Here is an 18,145-nt window from a genome sequence, read left to right as displayed (position 1 = left end):
TTTCGAATGCACTTTCAATTTCATACATTTTATTAGGAACAGCAGTGAAACGAAAACGGTGTACAATATTGTTGCAGGAGTGAAAAATAAGCAAAATCAGCCCCACCGAAGAATACTGCAAGAACGGCACAGATATCAAAAAATATTACAAATCTCACTGTTAGTGCATGCAGGAAATATTTCTTTTCACAACAATAACAATGTTTGCAAAATAAAACAAACCATTTTTTTTTCAAAGAGCAGGCCTAAGAATATGGAATAAGGCGAAATGAAAATATATATATATATATATATATATATATATATATATATATATATATATATATATATATATATATATATATATATATATATATATATATATATATACAACATTCCAATTAAGGTCATAGTGAACCAGACTCCTCAAAAGTTCAAGTACGCTGTTGGTTCTTTCATGCCCTTCTTCATATGGTGCACCACCGCGACATATGGGCTTCATTCACGTTGACATCTAATTTATTTTTCTGTTTTTAGATCTGCCTGCCCCCTCTTCATCCAATACTAACCTAACATTAGTTGATTTTTTTTAATGGAGCAAATGTTTTAAACATGTACTGCACAGCTTTCTCATACAGTTTTACTTATTCTCCGATGCTTAGCTTCTTCCCTTCTGATTCGTTGCTCTGAGTTGATGCCTTTCCCGAAAAAATGGAGCCGTGTAGGTAAATAGAAGCAGATAACTTTTTTTTTAACTTCAGCTGCGTGCTCATTGCAACCAATGTTGCTCATGCACCTTGCCCTCACGAGGGTGTGTCTATCCATAATACTGTAGGCATGTAGTTCTTGCTTACTAAAACATTCTGTAAACAGGCTTTTAAGCATTTCGCAATTCGCACACTGCACATGTTTGGTCAAGCTTCTTGTCTTCACGGTGTAAGTTTCTTTCCCACTGATGCCTCCTTTCTTCGTCTTGTGGGATGCTAAAAAAAGACGCCTTCGGCGAGTCTTTCACTGGACTATAGCATGTCCGGCACCCTAGTGCAAAACGGTAATTGCGCCGGCGACTAGGCATAGTTGCTTAGCGCACCGCATACCGAGCACAAAGGATGTCCGAGGATATTGCAGAGACAAGTCTACGAACGTTGCACTTCACAAAAACAATCAAAATCAAGTCGATTCGTATGCTCGTGTGCAGGCTGCAGCAAGCGAATGGCAGTGACGGGAGCGCACGCGTTGGCACGGGTCTTCAGGTGGAACTAGCTCCCACGCCCCTAGCGGACTCCGGCTCCGGCGACATGCGCGGCTTCAGCCGGAAGCGTGCGCCGCTTAGGGAAGAGAGCATACTACCCAATATTCTAGTACACTGTACTCTAAACAGACCAGCGAGAACTCAATATGCGCTTATCAACAGCGTAACGAGATCGCAAGACACAATCTTATAAAATAGTGCACGATAATCTCTGCGGTGGTAAGAGCAAGTGATGCTTTGAAAAGATGAAGGCGCTGCTGCGGTACTTAAAAGGCACTGGACTTTCTGACAAATTGTGACTACACTGTGTGCCGTAGGATTGTACGGTGACACTGCGTAACACTACGAACGCCTTTGCGGGCTGCGTGACAGTGCCCACAGGAACAGTTCGTGTGTACGTGCGTGTGCGAGGGTTTTTTGTAATTTGTTATCCTTCACTCTCTCACCTATCGCATCCCCTTGCCCCTCCCCCAGTACAGGGTAGCCAACCAGAGATAATCTCTGGTTAACCTCCCTGTCTTTCCTTTGCCTTTTCCTTCTATCTCTCTCTCTATGTCACCACGGGTGTGGCTCCTCAGTCTTTCTCCACGTTGAAAGGCAACGCATTTTAAATGAAGAACGATGCCCACGCTAGCAGAAACCCACGTGCCTCCGCACCCTTGACGGCAGGCTTCACTTAAGCCACTAATCGTTACCACGAACCAAACAAACACGAATGGCCAGTCAACGATGTGTGCCGATTCCTACCCAAAAGGCACCATGCACAAAACCCCGGCGAGCGGCAGGGGTAGCTTCAGAGGAGGTTGGCTTGCCGAGGCTAGCAGAATCGCGTTGCGCCCCCTCCTAGATTTTAATGCGACAGCGTTAAGGAGCTGGTATCGCAGAAAAGCCGGTGGCGTCGGTAGCGTTGGCGGCGAGCGAAAAAATCCTGGAAGGTAATTAATAAAATATAAAGAATTTGCAAGATGGGCTGGGTGGGAATCGAACCAGGGTCTGCGGAGTGTGAGACGGAGACACTACCACTCAGCCATGAGTTCTTTTTTTCTTTATTACATGGAAAAGAAAACTGAAGGTGTATTACAAAGTGGCCACAACTACCCACTTAAAACTCAGGCAAACACACACATGCATCCGACAAGTGCATCCAGTCTGGCGGAGGTTCCTGCGCAGCGTAGACACTTCTTACATAAGCAGCACTTTCGCGAAAGAAGGACTTTGTAGATCGCGGGCTTTCGGCATGGCGGTCACACAGTCTACTTCTCCATAGGCTATGTAAACCAAGTACTATGAACATGTCATAGGGAGGACCGCCCGTAACCTTAAACGGTAGAAACCTAATTGTCTATGGAGTCATGTCAATGTACTTTTTAAGCGTCCATTGGAGAATGTCCCAAAATAATACAGCGTCCCTACAGTCTATGAAGCAGTGATCTATTGTTTCGGCACGTGGACAGAGCCGACAGTTTGTTGACCCCAGCACAAAGCAACCCCTCGAATTCAACCAAGTTTTAACAGGGAGTGTTACCGAATGCAATTTAAAGAAAAATGTTTTTACTCCAGGAGGTACACACATTTTTCGGACGCGCTTAAGTACATCCTGATAAGGTCGGCTTAAATAAGGTGCACGATACAAAGGATCTGGGAAAATAGAGTCCACCAGTGCCGCAGGAATTGCTTTTCGACTCGCAGTGAACACGTACTCCAGGCTGAATCTAACTTTCAAGAAAAGAAATGTGTCAACAACCTCCTTAAAAAAGCCCCAAGGAGCCTGTGGGACATCTTTGGCATTTGATGACACTACTATATTAGGAATATAATGAACTAAACGGAGTTGCAACATTTCATGCAGAAATGGATGGTCATTGTCTCGAAAGAAAAACAGGCGTGAAACAATTTGCCTGATGAAGAAGTGGACTAATCCTAGACCACCACGTTCAAGAGGGAGGAACAGATTGTCGCACCGCATCGATTCATAACTGGAACTCCAAATAAATGTTGCAAATACGCGATGCAGTGCCTGAAGGCGAAGTCGTGAGCAGTGCAGTACTTGCAGCACATACATAAGACGGGAAGCTAAGAAAACGTTACACACTTCAGCACGAAAGAACATTGACAAATTCCGCCCTCGCCATGAATTCACTTTACGTTGAATTTTGCCAACTTCTCCCGACCAATGAGCGTTGCTATTTCTATACTGTGAGAGAGGCACACCTAAATAACGCAGATCTTCTTTCCATTGAATGCCTGCGTAATATGATGGCATTGTGGCCCATAATCCAAACCAAAAACCTGAACTTTTTTCAAAGTTAACGCTTGCACCAGAAGCCGCACAATATTCTTCTGTAATTGCAAGAGCAATCTTCACACTCTCTTTATCTGTACGAAAAAAGGCCACGTTGTCTGCATACGCAAGAACCCGAACCTCACTAGTCAGTAATTTAAACCCTTGGAAGTTTTGTTCGTTAACAATGCTCATACAAAGTGGTTCTAAATACAAGCAGAACAAGAGCGGTGACAAAGGGCATCCTTGTCGTACTGATGATGCAAGCCTAATCGAATCGGAGAGAGAGCCATTCACTATCAGCCTCGTTGAACCATTAGCATAACATATCCTGACACCTCTAAGGAGCAGGGACCCGATATTTATATGCTCTAGTACAGTAAACAGGAATGAGTGATTTACCCTGTCGAACGCCTTAGCCAGATCTAGCTGTACCATTGCCACCTGTCCAAACCCCTCAGCTACACACTCTAGCACCGATCTCGCAACGTGAATGTTCGTCTGAATGGACCGGCCCCTGATGCCACATGTTTGATGATCACCGACCACATATCTTATTACAACTTTCAAACGGCTAGCTAATACCTTAGCAAAAATTTTATAATGAACACTGCATAAGGAGATAGGCCAATATCCGTCAACCTTTTGCAATTTAGTCTCATCATCGCTTTTGGCTATAAGGACGGTGTGTCCTTCGTACATTGTGGCGGTTAAGTACCCTACTTCCAAGGCCTCACGGTACACCTGAAGTAATAATGCTGATAAGAGGAAACGAAAACACTGATAAAATTCGGCAGTAAGGCCATCGGGGCCGGGCGTCTCGCCCTTCGCTAACAAATCGATGCACGTAGTTACCTCATTAACATCAATGTTTTCATTTGTATAATTGTAATCATTCTGGTTTAACTGGGGCAGCAGCGATACAATTTTTTGGCAGCATCTGTATACAATGGGCTTATGGTCTCGAAATAGTTTTTGATAATGCTCGAAAAACGCTTTAGTTATTAGAGTAGGCTCATTAACAGTGATTCTACCATACTCTATATCTAATATTTGTTTCGACAGCGCGTGTCGGCGTTCATCACCAAGGGCCCTACTGCAAGTCTGTTCTTCCATGAAACGCTGCTCTCGCGCACGCACTAGTGCACCTCTGTATTTTTCTGCGTTCAAAGTTTGTAACTGTGCCTTGACCTTATAAATATCATCAATATATTGACCCGGATGTAGGCATTTAAGCTCATGCAATTCACCCAGAAGTTTATACAATGCTTTGTAATTATTCTTTTTTTCAAAGGCCAATATTGATGATTCCTCGATAGCTATCATTTTAACTTCCTGTTTGAATAATTCCCAGACAGCAAAGAGTGGCAAGTCCTTGCGTAATGACGCATGAGCTATAGGCTCAGTAACACGATTTAAGAAACACTCACGCGAAAGTAATTGGTTATTAAATTTCCACAGCACCCCGCACATACGCCGACTTTGATAGCGCTGGCTGCCAAACGATGCTGAGACTAGGCAATGGTCACTAAAGAATATAGGGTGCACAGTGTAACCATAAATAAGAGGTAGTGCGCTAAGTGAAACGTAAATTCGATCAAGCCTTGCATGCGAGGTGCCCTGGAAGTGCGTATATCGACATCCTGCCTCTTCATTTTCCCCAATGTCCACAAGCTGATAATCACATATCAGACGTTGCAATGCATCACTACTTGGATTATGTCTCAGCTTCAGTGACATACGATCTTGCGCGTTACATACACAATTAAAGTCTCCAAAGAGGACCAATGCACGATCAGTACAAAAATGATGTTCTAGAGATAAGAAGAAGCACTCGCGTTCACGTAACTTGTTCGGAGCATAAACACATACAAATCTAAAGCTCATACCACTGACATCCATATCGCAACAGATTAGGCGCCCTTCCCTATCTGTAAACAAATGTAGCAAATCACATGGTAAATGTTTTCTAACAAATAACATACAGCCTGCAGAAACGCCGACTGCATGGCTGACACAAACATTATAGTCAGATAGGAATGGAGATAGAGCTACTTCCGTGTTTGTTTCTTGGATAACAGAAGAATGAAGAAGCTGTACTTGCCGTCGCTTACTTCGTAAGCCAAGGACATTTAAAGTACCAAAATGGAAGGGAGGAGCGCCCGCCATGATTACCTATGTAGGTGGAGCGTCTAAACACTGCTCCAGAGGTGCACCACTCCCGTCTTGATGAGGTGATGCACTGTGGACCTTCAGGTGCACGTTAACACAAGGGACATCTGCAGGAGTAGGCGTTCCCCGGAGCGGTTTTGTCAACTTTGACACCTTCGGAACGCGAGCCTCTTTTCCCGAGGGCGATGAATTGTCAGATGGCGCTGGACGCTTCTTAGCGGCCTCGCACATCGATCCAGATTCCACGGACGGTGGGCGGTCTTGAACTGGTGGCGATTCTGCCCATGACACAGATGGTTCATCGTCAGGCGCCTTAGTCTCATCCTCGCTGGCAGGCTTCTGGCTGAGGCTAATGTCAGCCGATGACGGCTTAATCTGTTCTTGTCGATGAGTCTCAGGGAGTGTTTCTCCATTTGCATCTACAACTTCGCTCACGTCTATGAGATGATCGGTGATGGTATCATCCTCAGCTGGTCTATTTCCACGAAGCTTGTCAGCGTAGGTTCCGACGCATGCATCTGCAGGGTGACCGTAGCGGTGACAGTTACTGCAGCGTGGTGTTCGACATTGTCGCCGGATATGCCCAACTCTGTTGCACCGGAGGCAAAATGGTGGTCGGCCAGGTACCAAGATAAGGCACTGGTGGCCGTATATGCTCAACAGATGTGGCAGATTAGTGGCAGAAACGCCATCTTTCAATGTGAATGCTACGTCTCGGTTAGTCATTTGCCAGCCCTCCATGCCGTCACACCGCCACATTTCTCTCGTGATGTACTGCACTGTGCCCTATGGCTCTAGCGCTTCAACAATCCGTCTCTGTTCGAGGTGTGGGGGGGAAGCCAAAGAAGCTTCATCTTGATATTCTTGCATTCCGGGTCAATGACAAGGCATTTGAGGCCCTTCACCAACAACTCGTCTTTGTCGACAAGTTTCTGTTTCGCAATGCTATTAACACATGTCACCAACCACAAATGGCTCATCTGGTATTGTCCAGCGCCGAGTATGTTAGTTGCATTTAGCACTGAAAAGGAGAGCATCGCGAAAGTCCGGGGCTCGATACGGCCGCCCTGCCAGGTCAGCATGCAGGAAAACTGAATTGAGGACGGTGTTGCCAGTCGGTAGCCGAGGAAGAACGAGTTTATAATTACCGGAATCGGTAGATGACGGTTGGTGTGATCCTCGGCCAAGGGCCGATGCGTCGTTTCCAGCGGAGCTCATCGCAAACGTGGCCGTTCGAACAAGCCTCTTCTTCTTCCACCCCTGAGCCATGAGTTCGATGGTTCAAAACGGGTCAAAAGCGCCTCTAGTGACGCGGTGTTGCCTTAGAAACGTGCCATAGCAAGTTATACTGCAGTGTATATCGGTAGTTATGACCACGTAAATTACAGAAGTCGCAGTTAAACGAGTTGCGAAGTACGTTTCCGCTACATTTCTTCTGCGCTTGGCGCACACGCAGAGCCATCTTGCGGCAAACACAGAAGACCCCCTCCTCGCAATGTACGCAGCTGCCCCGACAGGTGGCGCACCACTCGCCCGCTTTTCTCCTTCGTCTCGTCAAGAGCAAGCCGAGCTAATGAGTGGGCGGCGAGAACGGGGTGCGTTCCACTCTTGAAGGCGAAACTTAAGCCTCCTCCATTTTTTTTCCTTAGATCCTTTTCAAGACACGGTGCCAGGACCACTCGCGGCCGTGCAAAGTACGCATTTGTTGGCGAAAGCGAAGCCGCCCGCCTCCATCTCGCGCTGTCTTGCCGCTTTCCTCCATGCACGGCGGGCGAGATCAAGCCGGCATCGTCCGTTCCCCTTGCGTCCGGTCGAGAAATGCGCATTTGCTGCCGGGGCGCTACGCCGTCCGCCCTCCCTCCTGTCTTGTCCGCCATGGCCTCTCGCACGATGGAAGACGGCGCGTTTTCCCTCTGCTTTCTTCCTTCGCGCGCGCCACATTGAGCCGCGATTGTCGGTTTCCCTGGCGTGCTTTCACTCGCACATATAGCTTACAACGTGCGGCGGCGGTGTTATCACCCTTGGACTTTATATGGAACGTCACGGCAACCGCGACTCCGACGGCATTATTGACATCTCATTATTGTTCCTATCTCAATAATAATCAGTTATCTAATTACTATAATAATAATTACAGTTATCTCAGTCTGAACCGGTATTGTATGCTGATAACAGAAATATATTCATTGTAGATAAAGGCAAAAATACACAATAAACCTAATAAAAAAGTAGATCCCATACACAGGTGGTTCACAGCAATTGGTACAATCTTCAACTAAAATAAAACGGCTTTATATGTTTTATTGGTCGGAAAGAAAAGTTACGCAAAACATTGTTATCAAATGCGTGTATCACACAAATAACCAAGTAGAACACACAAAGTTTTTAGGCGTCATCCTGAACAGAGACTCAGTAACCGAAAGTTGGTTCAGCATGCACGTTTAATAGCAAAAAAAGCCTCTTATGACTGACAAATATTGGCAGGGTTTGTGTACTGCTTTGAAAGCGATAGTCTTCTTAGCCTTTACAACAGCTTCATTCCGACTCACATTATTCACTGTATCGCTGCACAGGGAATAGATACAAAACTAACTTGTCACCAATATACTTTATTTTTCAGAAAATAGCCCTAGAAATTATACAAAGAAGTTTTACCCCAATATAGCACATATAACCTCCTCTTAAAAATGCACTTAAGCTCGATGACCTCGGTAGTTATAACATTGCGTGCTTATTCTATTCAATTAGCACCGGAAGTGATGTTTAAGTGCTTGTCTCCAACCTGTTGTGTTCGGTTAACTACGCCTTCACGTCTGCATCGGTCTCTTCCCCCAAAAATTCTCAATAACCATAGTAGTCAGACACGTCAATATTTCGTCAATGAACATTGAAATAAATAAACAATTATGTCAAATCACCTTAGTCTTATAGTCTGTTCCGGGAGAACTGTTTGCGTTTACTGAATAAACATAGCTGGAAAGTGCTGAAATGCACTGTACTGCGCTCGTGCTCTAGTGGTGTCTGGGAATATTTATTTGTTTTTATAAATTTCTGGTTTTCGGGCGCTTTTTTGAGCTCTTTTCAAATGCTTGTTAAGCACTTTTGCGTTGTTCATACTTTGATACGGATGTGTGCGTCCTATAAAATGTTTTGTTGTGGCATTTGAACAACATTTTCAGTCCCGAGAGCGTATTTTTCTACTTGTTGACATTTCCGTAATAAATGTTGAATGCTAACTGCAATAAAGACGGCATTCATCCTGAGATAGGTTCCGTCTGAATGTTCGAAGTCGCCTTTCGCGACATGAAAATTCTGCCTTGAAAGCCGTCCGCCTGCTAATACCAAATTACATAAAATGAAACTTTGTTTGTTTTCCATTTGCACAAAATAAATGGAGGAAGTAATGCCTCGTTGTCGGTTCTTCTTCCTGCTTTTCCGTTCTTATTTGGAACGTGAAGTCTCTCATGTGACGATCGGCAGCGATGCTCAAACGCAGACAGGAAGCGATGTAGATGTTTGATAACAAATGCTTATAGCTTAACATTGACATGTAAATACATTACAGCTAATGCAAATGAATTGCAGCTTGAACAACAGAAACCGCAGTATCTCTCTCTTTCTGTGCCTCAGTGACTGTTAGAGCCCAGACTCTTGTTCGTTGCCTCATTGATCGATCAAAAATTTGAGTACAGACCCCCTTTAACGTACATTGCATGGAACCTTACTGATCTATAAGCAATCCTAAATTCCACCCAGACTGAGGGGCAGAGTATCATCTGGATTAGTACAGTTTGAACAGGCATAGAAAAAGTGCGCTAGGGCCATTGCCCCGTCCCACAGATGCATTTGTCAATGAGTGGGAACGTTTGGCAGGCCACAACCCAAAGAGATGGGCTTGCTCTTCCACGATGAGTCGTTCTGATGAGTTCTCACTAACTTTTAGCTCCTTCCGTTCTCAAGATGTCTGCAAATGGAAATACACTAGGAATTTTTCATCTTAATTGCCGCTCAATTAACATTAAGTTTCAAGATCTACATTTACTTTTCGATTCTCTGGGTTGCTCCTTTAAAGAGCCCCACACCAGGCCCCATAGCAAATTTTGGTTATACGCTGGAAGTTGTTACGTGTCCTCTAGGCAGCGTTCTGCCGTAAAAATTTTTGAAATCGGCTCATTAATAGCTGAGATAGAAATATTTCAGTGCCGCGAACCCATGATTTCAGCAGGCGGGCTCCACTGCCGAGCAAGACACTCTCTCCACTCACCCAGTCTAGCCTTCGCAAGCCAAATTCCTTCCCTGCGCTCTCCCATACCAGACCTCGAGGACCGCGTGACGCATACGTCACAGGCCCCGCCTTCATTTTTTTCTCCTCGCTTTTTTCTTTCCTGCTCTACGCATCTTCACAGACGACACCGCGCGCGAGCTGTTGTCTCGTACGCGCAGCGCGCGATTTTGTGCGCTGTGCACAAGAAACATGACTAGCGGTATAATTATATAATTATGTGCTACACGAATACTGAGGCAGAACAAGCAGATCGCAGACCGTGATCACGCGCTGGGACACGGTAGAAAATGGCATAGTTTCGGTACCTGCGCACGTGACCGCACGACCGTGGGAACAAGAAGACGAAACGGAAGTACTTCGCTCTTGCATCAGTGCGAATTAAAACAGAAACAACGCAGACATCCCGTTGGTGCGTTTTATTATTTTTCTAAACGTCAGTTCAAGAAACAGATCGCACAGATAACAGATGTCTCGAATAATGTTGAATGTGATAATGTTCAATGAAACGTGGGATAATGACGAATATGAATATATTGCTCTAGATGGTTATAAGCACTTTCTCCTTAACAGATCCGGTCACAAAGGTGGGGGCGTGTCGATGCGTATTCATAATGCAATAACTGATGAACAAAGCGAGCAATTTACGTTGGCAAAGGAAGATCTTAAACTATTGACTGTAGAAAGCCATAGTAGCATTTTTAGTGTGGTGTATCGTCCCCCTAATGCAAGACTAGACACTTTTTTTTGAAACACTAGAAGCTCTTTTCAATTACGCGTCTTCTAATGGAAGATTCCCTTACTTGTCGGGCGATGTGAATGTAGATACGAAATGTGTATCAAAGCCAGAAAAGGAACTTGTGGCCTGAATTGATGCCCATGGTTTTTGCAACGTTATCGAAGCCCCGATGCGCATAACGTGCTCAATGGCAGCGCATATCGACGTTATCATCACAAATGCAGATAAGTCTAACATAGATGCAGGGACCGTCACCTGTGACGTCAATGATCACCTCCCAACCTTCGCTTTCGTTAACAACGCTAGACCAGATAGCGCTCGCAGGCCACATGATTTCATGTATCGTCGAATCTATCCACACACTTTCAGCAACTTTCGGAACGCGATTTCGCCACTGAATGGGAATACGTCTTATCAATAAATGACCTTGACACAGCTTAATATTCTCTTCTATCCAAACTGAAAGCTATTTACGACACTTCTTTTCCTCTGAGGCAACCAACAAAATGCAAAAATAGGAAACCATGGATAACGGCAAAACTAATTCGTAAAATTAAATCACAAGAGAAGTTATTTACGCAGTTTATTAAATATCGAGACCCTGCAAAATTAGACCGTAAACAGTTAAAGCTAGAACTGAAGAGGGCGAAATCGGAATACTTTAGCAATCTTTCCGACCCCGTTTCGAGAAACAGTGCCCGAGACGTTCACGGAACCTTATTTAAGTTTTCAACTTCTGAATCCGATATGATATTAGTGTTCTCAAACCTCCGGTCGAGTAAATCTAAGGGTAAAGATGGTTTTCAAATCCAACCGTTTAAATTTGGAATAGACTTATTAGCCCCGACACTAGTATATATTTGTAACTTTTGTTTAAGTACTGCCGTCTTCCCAAAACAAATTCAAATTGGAAAGGTTGTTGCAATACATAGAAGTGGTTCTGTTTCTGACTTTTCCAATTACAGATGAATATGGGTTCTTCCAGTACTGTATAAAGCATTAGAAAAAATTGTTCATTGCAGGTTGCCTAACTTTCTAAGTAAGCATTCTGTTCTTTCTGACTACCAGTTGGGATTTAGAAATCAGAGGTCCACTGAGATGGCATTGACTACAGAAAAAAAATATAATTGACGCTTTTGAAGAAAAGCTTTTTGTTCTCGGGATTTAAATAGACTTATCCAATGTAACTGATCTAATTGAGCAGTTTCTATTATTTCATAAACACAATCACTATGGCATTAGGGGCATCACTCTTGCTTTCATACAGTCTTACCTAAAGTACCGTCAGCAAATGGTGTGCTTAAATGAAACCTCGTCAGATGTTAAACTAATCTTGTCTGGTGTACCTCAGGGAAGCATTTTGGAGGCCTTTATTGTTTTTACTGTATATAAATGACATTTTTCATACCCCCTTTGCTGCTCATCTCGTAGCTTACACTCATGACATTACAATGCTCGCCACAGGAAACACGCTAGCTGAGTTATCCCTCAGTGGCAACCAATATTTAGAATATTTGCGTTACTGCAGGCGTGATAAAAATTGCCTCAAAGTTATTACGAATAAAACAAAGGCTGTGATTTACAGGACAAAAATATAGCAAGTGGTGATATCGAACTAGTATTCGGTGTGACAAGATTGATATTGTGCCCAGTATAAAATCTCTTGGCCTTGTATTCCCCGAGATGCTGAATTGGGACCTACAAATCGTAAATATCCATGCTAAAATGAACAGGTTAAAGGGCGTGTTATGTAAACATAGGTGAACATATATAGCGCCAGTGGTTACTTATTGTCAAACAGTTTAGGGTACGACGACAAAACACAATAAAGAACCCCTTCTTATTGCCCAAAAGCGTGCGATAAGACTGATAGCTAATGTACTAGGAAATGCTCATACCAGACAACGTTTCAGGCAGTTCAATATTTTAAGAATAAGTACCTTGTATGTGTTCAAACTTCTTTGCATTTACAAAACTGCTGTAGCAACCAACATTAGCGTTATGTTAACAATGTTTCAGCCAGTACATCATGAACCTGCATATGATGTACGTCGCTCTATATCAGGGTCTCTATACGTTAAGTCGCACCATATACTGCAGACAATCTTTATTGCACAATCTGCCGAAGTACCTGAATGTTCTCCACGATAATCGTTTTACTATTAGATAGTGTTCTGTACACAAACTTTCATGGAATTGATAAATGTTTTGAGCCTTCCACCGAATAGCTCTCTAACTGTTTGACAATGCATTGTAAGGGACTTGAATGAATTCTATTTATCTGCATTTTTCTCTACTTTGGCTTAAGAGTTGTGTAAAGGGAATTGACGCAAAATTGTGTAATTGTCTAATTGCGGTAATTGTGTAAAATCGCACTTATGCAATGGATTACTTTAATTTACAATTATGCAATAGATCACGGGTATTGGGAATGTTTTTCACTAATTTGAATTCTGTTGTGTGTACTTTGCAAACTATCGCATTGCCTTTCTTTTTCACCAGACTGCTGCTCTCTGGGGCGTAGTGGGTCTTCAAGCTGCATTTGGCAGCTTTTTACCTTCCGTCCGCTCTCATTTCTGTACTTTGTATTGAGAGAAATAAATCTGTCTATCTAAATGTAAGCGCATTGGAATGCGAGACTGTTCTCTTTCTTTCCACAGCTACGTTCCCCTTTCCTATTTTCACTGTCTTAGCGAAAAGCACTAGGCGGGCACAATTTATTACCAGGTCATCTCAAACATCGGCGGTCTCTCTAGACGGCAAAGGACTCGGGAGCCACAACACCGCGTACCAATGTCCCACTCAAAGCTTGCCGGCATGGAAAAATTATGAGCGTCGGCGGCATCCGAACTCCATGTTTAAATGACAACGTTCTCCGAATGAGCCCTTCGCACGTGTACCACGCCACTACGGCGCGCAATGTGAGTCGTCACTCGACACCGGGCAGGTTTTTCTGAGCACTCAAAAAACGAAAAGAAAATCGAAGCGATGGCCGCCTGGACACGTTGGGGAGTCGACCACCACGCATAACACATGGTCAATATTGCTAGGCAATACTAAGCTTCGGCGGCGCTTTTAGCCTGCAAGGGACTCGGGAACCGGTGCCGCAACACCGCTTGCAGTGGTTTGTCTGCGTGGACCAATTACGACGGCCGGCGGAATCTGAACTCGTTGCTTACAAGACTGCGTTCTGCGAATGCGTCCTCCGCATCCGCACCGTACAACCAAAGCACGCACCGAGCTCGTCACCCGGCACCACGCGGGCCTTTCTCAGCCCCTCAAAAGCGCAAAGAAAACCAAATTGATTGCCGCCCGGACGCGTATGAAGTGAACCTCTCCCTGAACACATAGCATGTGGGCAACTCGCGACACTGCGAAACTACAAAAAACAATCATGGGACCTTACAAAGGGGCTTGAAGTCGGTGGTGGTGATAAACTTCAATAAATATTGAGCCGTATCTTAAGCTATTCCTGGGTTGGCCCTTGGTCTCGTGAAGTGGCCAGTAGTCGGTCGGTGATGTTCGGTGACTTCCGAAGCCCAGCCCACCAGCTGCTTTTGGACAGCTTGGTCGGAGGTGGACACCGCGACCTCCCATCGCTCGAGGTCAGTGAGTTTCCATTCTGATGGCGGCTGGAACTCAGAGCATATGTACTGTATGTGATGGCAATCAGCTCTTGGGGCTCCGCATAAGGTACACTCTGGAGAGAACAGCCCTCGGTGCATTAGTGCCAGAAGGGCAGGGGAGAGAAAAGTGCGTGATTGGAGCTGGCGCCACGTCACCTGTTCTAATCTAGTGACTGATTTGTGAGGCGGAGGATAGTGGAGTCGTTGCTCTCTGTAGTGGAGTGAAATTTCGTGGTATGTGACCATTCGGTCACGGGCGCTTCCTGGCTCGGCGGATTGCCCTGCTCGGTTGACGTACGCTCGAGCGGTGTCATGGGCGGCTTCGTTGCCTGGATGGCCCGCGTGCGCGGGGACCCATATGAGTTGAATGGGCCTAGTGGGGGGCTGAGAGGAGTTGGGAATTTTATGGGCGACGGCCTGCGTCCGTCCTTTTGCAAAGTTTCTGATCGCGGTTTTTGAGTCACTGAATACGAGTGTGGCAGTGGTTGAGGAGATCGCAAGGGCAATTTCAGTTTCTTCGGCTTCAGGTGTGCGTTAGGACCGATGCAGCTGCTAGAGGTGAAAGATTGTTACCCATTGCGCAAATGGCAAAGACTGGCTGAGTGGTGTGTGCCGCGGCATCTACGTAGACAGCCTCAGTGTGCTGGTTGTAACGTTTGTGTAGTGCCTGGGCTCTGGCTGCACGTCGAGCTTGGTGGTGGACTGGGTACATGTTTTTTGAGAGTGGATGCACTGTTAGAAGCTTTTGGGTGGCCCCGGGGGTGGGGTATGTGGGTCGGAGAGTGTTGGTTGGGTAATAATGCTGCGGCCTGTAGGGGTGGAGGAGAGACGTTCAAGTTGTGCCGCCATGTGAGCTTCGGTAAGCTCGCCTAGAGTGTTATGTATGCCCATGAGTAAAAGCCGTTCGTTGGAGGCGTGTCGAGGGAGGTTGAGGGTAGCCTTGTATGCCTGGCGAATCAGGGCGTTGATTTTCTCTTTTTCTGCTCTCGTGCGGAAGAGATATGGGAGAGAGTATACTATGCGGCTGACGACGAATGCTTGAGCTAGGCGACGGAAGTCATGTTCTCGCATGCCCCTGTGTCGGTTGGCAATTCATCGTATGAGCCGCATTGTCTGATGGACGGTGTTCGTGAGTTTGGTTATCGTGGCGGTGTTCTTGCCGTTGCTCTGGAGTAAAATGCCTAGTATTCGGACCTTTTCCACTTCTGGGATGGGGGTGCCATCCAACGTGAGTTTTATTGGAGGTGGGGGGCCTAGGTCCATCCTACATGTAGGTGGCCGAAGAATGAGTAACTCGGACTTGGTAGGGGAGCATGCCAGGACGACGGTTGCAGCATGCGCTGCCACCAGGTCGGCACCGGACTGCAATGTTTCTTCTATGGCTCTGGCATTTCCTGTGGTTGTCCATAGTGTAATGTCGTCAGCATAGAAGGAGTGTGAGAGATTAGGTACTGCGTTTAACGCCTTCGCCATGGGAATGAGTGTTATGTTGAAGAGCAGTGGCGAGAGGACTGACCCTTGCGGGGTACCTCTGCTGCCGAGTGCGAAGGTTAGGGAGGAGAGAGATCCGAAGCTGATTTCTGCTGTGCGGTGTCTTAGGAAAGCTGAAATGTATTTGAAAGTGCGCATGCCGGTTTCTAGTGCTGAGAGCGCTTCTAGGATGGCGGAGTGGTTGACGTTGTCAAAGGCTTTGGTTAGGTCCAAAGCTAGTATTGCTCGCGTGCGTTTAGCATTTCGTGGGTGGAGGGCTTCTTCTGAAATCTGAAGCATAACTTCCTGTGTGGACAGGTGACTGCGGAAGCCAATCATCGTGTGGGGGAGTAGGTCGTGATCGTCCATATGGTTCTGTAGGCGTTCCAGGCCCACATGCTTGAAGTAGTAAAGGCAAGGCGCAGAAGACCAGGACTCGGGATGAACAAGACCAGCGCCGGCGCTGGTCCTGTCGTTTGTGCTCTTCTTCCTGAGTCCTGGTCTTCTGCGCCTTGCCTTTACTACTTCAAGCATGAACCAACTAGCCCAAGCAAGAGTTTTACCAGGACCACATGTTCGAACAGTTTGCATAGACAGGATGTGAGGGATATTGGGCGTAGGTTTTTTAGATCTAGGGGTTTGCCTGCTTTCGGTATAAAGGTTATGCGGTCGTGCGTCCACTGGGCTGGTAGCGCTACATCTTGCCAATACCTGTTGAAGAGGTCTGTTATAGCCTGTATGGAGGGCTCGTCCAGATTCCCGAGCATCTTGTTGTTGATTTTGTCTGGCCCCGGGGCCGAAGTGGTGCGTAGTTTCGCTATGGCAGCTTTAACTTCCCATTTGGAAATGTCCTCATCTAGTGTAGGATTGGGGCCGCCGGTGTAAGTAGGGAGTGGGGTAGGTGGAGTTGAGGTAAGGTAATGTGCTTTAGGAGTGTCTAACAAGACGTCATCCTGCAGAGGGAGCTTGTGCAGAATGCGGTTGACATTTTTCCTTTGCGCTTCTTTTGTGCCTCCTGGTTCGAGCAAGCAACGAAGAAATGTCCACGTGTCTCTGAGGCCGAGGTTGCCGCTCATACGATCGCACAGCTGGCGCCATTGCTGATGTGCCAGTTAGCTTGCATGTGCTTCAATCTCCTTTACGAGAGCGGCTATGCGCCGCTTAAGTGGCCGATTGCGTTTGTGAGCGAGCCACCTTTTTTTAATGCTGGCATGCGCTTCCCAAAGATGTAGTAAGCGACTATCTGCCGTCTCTGCATTTGGGGTGTTAGGGAATGTGGATGTGGCCCCAGCCACGTCCTTTGTGAGGGTTTGTGTCCAGGTGTCTAGATCTGTGATGGTGAGTGGGACGTCTTTTCGGATTTGACGGAACTTGTCCCAGTCCACCACCTCCAGGCGTCGTTTTCTATCCTGGGCCAAGGTTGTGAAGTTCAGATCAGTGCTGAGTGTATAGTGATCACTACCGAACGAGTGCTGCGTGTTGGTCCAATGACTGTTGGGAGGTGTTTCGAGAGGGTTAGGTCCGGGCTGGTGTTGCGTTGAATACTTGTTCCGATCCTTGTGGGTTGATCTATGTCGTTGAGCAGGGATAAGCCTTCGTTCTGGATGAAAGTCCAAAGCGAGGTGCCTTTACGACAGTTTTTACGGTAGCCCCAACTGGTGTGGTTGACGTTAAAGTCTCCTATTATCAGAATGGGGTGGTCCACACTGATCGTGAGTGCCTTGCGCATTGCTGCAATGAGAGGTGCTGGAGGGTCTTTTGGCGTGATATATATGTTTCGTATGAAGAGGCTACTGCCCTTGCACGTGCGGGGTAAGAGTTTTACTAGGAGGCCGTCTATGTCATCAAGCTCTAAAGCGTGCTCAATTGCGGTAAAGTTACGGTGAACCAGTGTCGCTACTCGCGTTCGTGGCAGCACGCTGGTTGACTCATGAACTGTGTAGTTTCGAAGCTTGCCATTACAGAGAGTTTCTTGCAATGCTATAGCGGTAGGTATCTCGTCTGCTGAGAGGTTTTGGAGGTGAAGTTGCAGGTTGTTGCGCTTCGCTCCGAAGCTCCTGCAATTCCACTGCCCCACTCGAATGCAGCTACGTTGTGCAGCCATGTTGGGGGGCAACTGACGGGTCTATGAGATTTGGGCCGTATGGCTGGGTGATGAATGCTCCTTGTATGTGAGGCTGAATTTGAGCCATAGAGGCCGCATGTGCCCCTTGACGTCGCTCGAGGGCAGTCATCCGGCCTGCAATGTTTGTCATCCATTCTGCAGTATCAGTGCGTAGGGCGTTCATGTTTTGTTCGAGGCTTTGAATTATCGAGGTTAGCTGAGTGAGCGCAGCTGTGTCTA

The 18,145-nt window shown here is 46.1% G+C and overlaps 1 protein-coding gene and 1 pseudogene across 1 annotated transcript in view; one reads left to right on the top strand and one right to left on the bottom strand.

Annotated features, from left to right (window-relative positions):
• Positions 1 to 18,145, top strand: part of LOC142574411 (venom metalloproteinase antarease TserMP_A-like) — a 220,333-nt gene that overhangs the window by 12,770 nt on the left and 189,418 nt on the right. The window lies entirely within an intron of this gene.
• LOC142573854 (uncharacterized) lies at positions 5,688 to 6,664 on the bottom strand (annotated as a pseudogene).

This window comes from Dermacentor variabilis, chromosome 3 (assembly GCF_050947875.1).
Source record: "Dermacentor variabilis isolate Ectoservices chromosome 3, ASM5094787v1, whole genome shotgun sequence".
NCBI lineage: Eukaryota > Metazoa > Arthropoda > Arachnida > Ixodida > Ixodidae > Dermacentor > Dermacentor variabilis.
The sequence above is the reverse complement of the archived record's forward strand: the minus strand, read 5'-3'. Positions and strand labels throughout refer to the sequence as shown.